This window comes from Quercus lobata, chromosome 4 (assembly GCF_001633185.2).
Source record: "Quercus lobata isolate SW786 chromosome 4, ValleyOak3.0 Primary Assembly, whole genome shotgun sequence".
NCBI lineage: Eukaryota > Viridiplantae > Streptophyta > Magnoliopsida > Fagales > Fagaceae > Quercus > Quercus lobata.
This window is the reverse complement of record NC_044907.1, coordinates 13,743,189-13,749,633: the sequence shown is the minus strand read 5'-3', so window position 1 is coordinate 13,749,633 and position 6,445 is coordinate 13,743,189.

Sequence of the window (6,445 nt, the reverse complement as noted above, 5' to 3'; positions counted from 1 at the left end):
GCAATGTAGAATCGTGAAGATTCATATAGTGTTTATTACTGTCCTTTTACCCCACCAAAAATATTGGAGGATTCAGAATGGCCTTACGGGTTTGTGTAAATTGTAACAAAACCTATCATTATTCATTTGGTGATTCAGTGTTAATTAATTCTCTAAAAGAAAGACACCAACTCATCATGTTGGCTTAGAAAAGTTTCTTAGTTATTTTTAGATGCCTTAATGTACCAAAAGGAAAAGCAGATTCCCAATAAGATCCTTTTGTCTTTAATTTACCCAAGTTGATTACTTTCTAAAAACATATCACCTAAATAAAGAGATGCTACTAAATCATGTAAAGGTACACTTATTATCTATCTCTTCTTTTTCTTTTGATAAAGTAGGTATGATGCCTTATTTGTTTTTACGCTAGAGAGAAGAGAGTACTACTGTTGGTTGAGGCCCATATATCAATGTTAATTAGTTCAGTTACCTCTCAAAAAAAATTAGTTCAGTTTTATGCTTTCATTAGTCAATGATTAGGTTAACTATCATCGCAAATGATAAATATAATGCCATCTTAATTAGTACTTACCAAAAACACCAGAGACCCATTCCCAATTTCAGATTGCCAATTTGGCATGGCCTAACATCTTCTTTCAAGAATAATAATTAATACATTGCTTATAATTAGACTAATAGACTTCTTTGTATATATATATATATATGTTAAATATTATAAATGAGGAGAGAGAGAGAGAGAGAGAGAGAGAGAGAGAGAGTATAAAGAGAAGAGAGAAATCACAAGATTTACCTAGTGACCTACATTAATAGAGAGAAACTCTTAACGACTACATCTTCATTATAATCTCAATTCACTTAGTTACAATGAACCCTAAATATAGAATTTATATATAGAGAGAGTTAGAATTAGGCATTCATGTCATCAAGACTTGTGCATGCATGTAGCATAATATAAGCTTAAGATATGCTAGAGCTGCATTTTTAAAATGCGGCCAATGTTAAGGAAAAAAAAAAAAAAAGGTTTGCCAAAAAAAAAATACGGAGGTCCTTAAGCCGTGTTTTTAACTCAAAAAAACGCGGTCTAAGAACACTTCTATGACCCCGCTCAAAAAACGCGACTTCAGATATGCTAGAGTCGCATTTTTAAAATGCGGCCACAGTTAAGGAAAACAAAAAAAAAGAAAAAAGAAAAAGAAGTTTGCCAAAAAATAAAATACGGAGGTCCTTAGGCCGCGTTTTTAGCTCAAAAAAACGCAGCCTAAGAACCCTTCTATGGCCCTGCTTAAAAAACGCGACTTTAAGGTTTTTTTTAAGTCCCGTTTTTATAAAACGCGGCTTCAGTTTATCTTAGGCCGCGTTTTTTATAGCCACAGCTTAAAAAACGCGGCCCAAGGCCCCCTTGTTTTGTAGTGATACACACAAAAACCTAATAACTTTATATATATATATATATTTTTTTTTATATATATATATATATATATATATCTATCTAAACTGTAGAAGAATTCAAAGTTTCAAATCCAACCTTTCCTGCCAGCAATCATTGTTAAAATGGCTCTTGGGGAGTGCTGAAGTATTAGATCTTAATTATGCAAACGAAATTTCTAAGCAAATACTTAATACTAACATTAAAACAATTAATAGGTCTTTAATTAAGCACCACTGTCATATATTTCTTGCAAGAAATTTTGGATTGAATTTGAATGGTAAACTTGGCTTCCTGACAATTTCGTAGAAACTTCGTCAGTTTACCAATTCTTGATTTGAGTCTTGGCTATTTGAGTACGAAATTGGATTTTTGGAAAAGAACAACGAAAGTTACGAAACATAGCGTAAATGTTTAATTTCTGAAGCCACTAAGAAGCTTGCAAGTATGAGATGTGTTACATCATGTGTATCCACCTTTTTCAATATTGAAATTTCAATTGCACCCCTTTGTTACGATATCCATTATATTTAGTTTTACTAAATCAAAAGTTTAAGATGTTCATAAATTAAAACATCCAACTGCACATTCAATAAAGATCTATCATATATATATATACATATATATGCGCATGTCCTGTACTCAATGTATCTTAGCCTGCCCTAGCTATGAGGTTTAACTTTTACGTCTGCTTTAACTTGACTTGTCAATTGTCATAGTTATAATTAGGAAAAATATTATCTTAAACTGTTTATATTTACTGTTTTACATCAATGCCTACAATTGATATAAAAATATTCACATTTAAAATATGAAAATGGATGTTAAAAAAAAAGAAAAAAAGAAAGCAAAAGTATCATTGCCTTATAAATAAGGGAAACATAAGAAAAATATACTCTTAGGCCTTTTGTTTCCTTTTTTTTATTTGATTCAAACTATTTGAAACTACCTTTTAATATAGTAATGGTGCCAAAATTGGTATAAGGAAACCCGGTAATAATAGTATTGGAAGCATGTATTGACTGTCTATAATATTTAGATTAAATGCCACCTCTTGATGTTGTCAACAAACATATTCAGGATTCAAGTTATTTTTCTCCCATTATATATATATATATATATATAGAGAGAGAGAGAGAGAGAGAGAGAGAGAGAGAGAGAGAGAGAGATATGCACTGGCCAATATTGGGATTTTTTAGCCAATTTTGACAATAGTGGATGTATTTGTTATTTGGTGATTTTTTTTTTTAAATCAATAAATATGTTAAAATTCTTTAATATTTATAACTTTGAAAGGAGATCAAATGACCCTATTATTTCTATATAACAAGTCACTATGATTTTGTAATTATAAATATATAAATTATATATATATATATATATATATATATTCGAAAAAGTATTTTCAAATGCATGAAATATTCTATTCCAATAAGCAAATCACCGGAATGGTCATCATATTCTTGTATAATGTTCTTTGATATTAAATGTTCATTTGACACTAATTTATTTGGCTTTTATTGAAATTTGGTTAAGATATAATGATTGTGTCTTGTATCGAAGTTAACGAGTTCAAAAGCAGGACAAAAAAAAGTTGATACCAAGCAACTCTTACTATATCCTAGAGATTTGCAGATTTGACCATGAAAATTTTACAGGTCATATCTCCTCGCACGATTGGAACTATTACTCTTTTTGCATAAAAGAAAGAAACATATGTTATTTTACTACAAAAAAGAAAACAATCAAAGAGTAAGATCTTCCTTCAAGCCAAAAAATGACATTTTGTCAGTGATATTGTTGTAAAAAGCACCATCTTTCGCTTTTGGTTTTCTTCTTTGTAAGCTAAGCTTTGTTCAAAGATAAGATACCTTATTCTTAAACTTAGTTATACTTATGTCACTATGTGATGCAAATCAATTATATTATGGTAGTTTCTTGACAATTTTAGATGTATGATCAATGGCATAAGATGTATCATTTCATCAGGAATGTGAGAGCTGTCTTTCCATTTGCACCTCACGTGTTATGCCATGATAGCTTCCACTTGTGCTATGTTAGTGTTAGCCCCATAGGTTCAAAAGAAGCCAAACTGAATTCACATCTGCATTTTTCTTTCTTAACCATATATATATAGCTGGATTCAAAGTGTTCAATCCCTTATCATTGCACAGAGAGAATTTTTGACTCTCTCTCTCTCTCTCTCTCTCTCTCTCTCTCTATATATATATGTATAATATTAGGGCTTGAAAAGAACTTTTAACGTGGAAAGTGCATGGCTATGCAATGTGTACTGTTTGCCTGGTCTGGTCTGCCAACTCCTATAGTGGTGTCCACACCACGCTTCATCAATGAAGATGCAGAATTAATTTACACTTTAGGTTATAATGATTAAGCTCGATCTCCAATTGTGGTTTGACATGCATTAACTTTATTTATTTTAATTATATAGAATAAAACAAGAAGTTTAGAGAGTAAAACATGGAGTAATATTTTCGGAATCAAATAAGTAGGAGATTTTTAGCTTTCTTCAAAGTTAATGACAAATACTTCATACGTGGATAAATAAAATTTTGAGTTTGTAATTTAAGGAAATTGTTTTTTAATTTTAACATATATTTCAAGAAAATTTTCCCTACAAAAAAGAAGAAGAGATTATTTGGAATTAATTTATTCTTGTTAGATTATTGTTGTTATTTTTCTATTTGCTTGATGGTTAATATATCATATTAAAATAGGTATTCTTATAATCTTTACATGTCATTATTATAAGCTTATAATATAAATATGTGCTGAGATGAGAGATTAACTGCTTTAGCTCAATTTTTTTTTTCTTGTCTCTTTCTTATTCTCTTTCTCATTCTTATCTCTTAACCCTAAAATTTTCAAATTTCACTACTCAAATATTCTTATTACAAAGTCAATGAGGCTCTAATTATGTGAGCATTTCACTAAGTTTGACAAAATAATTATGTAGTGAGAGTGGGGGCCAGAAATCCATGACAAGGAAGCCAATAACTTAAAAAAAATAAAAAATAAAAAGAAAAAAGCCAAGAACTTGTTGGTCAAATATTTGGGGACCTTTATGTAAAGATATTGGAAATTATGAACTATTCATGAGCAGAATGTAATATAAGGAAATCAAAACTATTTTCTTATAAAGCCTACTCTACATATAATTCTTTAATATTTTGTCCACCTATATACAATTTTCATCAAGCTAGACTTTGTTACCAAGCAATGCAATAAATTAAGTGGCTGGGATTTAAACAAAGAAAAAAAAAATGGGGTTACCCTTTGACCAGGATAGATTTGGTGGTCATGATTCATTCCTTTGCCCATGGGCATAAGGACACTTCCACTCACTACGGCAGGTAGCCCAAATGACAAACGTGTGCCAAAAAAAAAAAAAAAACATATTCATTATCCATAGGGTTTTTTGTCAAATAATAATAATTATTTGGCTGAATATTTTGAACCCCAGGTCCCCCCTAAGTTTTAAAAGTTATCAATATTTTGAGGTGCTATACACTCCTTTATCATGATATGTATAGCTAGTTTAATTATATAGCCTTTATTCAGTTCTCAACTTCCTGTAATTGATTTTTTTTTTTGAGGTGCAAAACATTTAACATGGCCACCCTTTAAACTAGTGTTAAGGTCATTTAGTATTGTATTATACACATGAAATTTAATTTTTCTCACACCAACAATTAGGGATAGACTACTATTGTGTGTCCCAAACATTAGAAATAAATAATTGTTTGCACTTATGCTGTGTGGCAATGATTTGTGTGGCTCCTCACAAGTAGTAAGGTGACAAGTTTCACTTAATGGCCAATCTCCTTTCATAATGGGTCATTTCTACTTTTTAAAGCTGAATCAAGAATCACAAATATTTTCATTTTTTTGCTACAGTAATTAAAGGCAAGTAGCTAGAGCCTAGTTTCAATTCAATTGGTTGATTTACTTGATTATGATTTATAACAATCCTTATATACACAAGCTTGGATATGATCAGCGCAATCCTTTTATTTGGTTCTTGCTGATGGGACCAGATGGTTAATGATCACCGACGAAATGGAAGAGTTACTTGGTCATTAAGACAAGCAATATGGATATATATATATTGTCTATTAGCTTCACCTAAGTACAAAAAACGTTTACAAAAAACGTTTGCAAAAAAAGGTATTCATTAGAATCTTGATAAAACGTGTGTCACACCGAAAGAGAAGTTGGTAATCAGTGTCGGTAGGAGTTTGGAAAAGATAGTAAAAGAGAATTGGCAACAAATTGTATGACATATTTTACTGCGTCTTCTTGTTGGAGTTACCATTGTTCTATGCCAATCAAATCTCTATGCACCTCACGAAAATGTTGTTCACAAATATGTAGTTTCTTGGAGGCAAATACAAGCTCGATATAGTAGGAGTTAATTAAACAAGCGCCAATTTCCAAATTCAATCATATTTCTCTGTTGTCTATATTTGCATGCACTAACAACTAACTAGATTCATCACAAACTTATTATTGTATATAATCATACACATTATTCTTTTCATGTTTTAAATTTGAACATTCTTAAAAAAAATGAATATCATTCGTAAAATTGTAGGAAAATTACACTTTACTACACTAAACTATATCTTATATTACAGTTTGCACCCTAAACTTTTCGAATTTACTTTTGTACTCTAAACTATGACCCTTTTTACACTTTACATTCCAATATTAAGTTTGCTGTTAACTTGGAAGAAAAATATGACACCACGTAAAAAGACCTAATTGACCTTCTTCTCAATGCTTTAAAAACAGAAGATAAATTACACATTACCATCCTAAATTATATTCCTTATTATACTTTATACCCTAAACTTTGAATTTTCATCTAAATTAACAGTAAACTTAACGGCAGGGATAAAGTGTAACAGGAGTCATAATTTATGGTGCAAAACGTGCATTTAAAAAGTTTAGGGTGTAAAGTGTAACATGAGGTATAGTTTAGAGTGGTAGAATGTA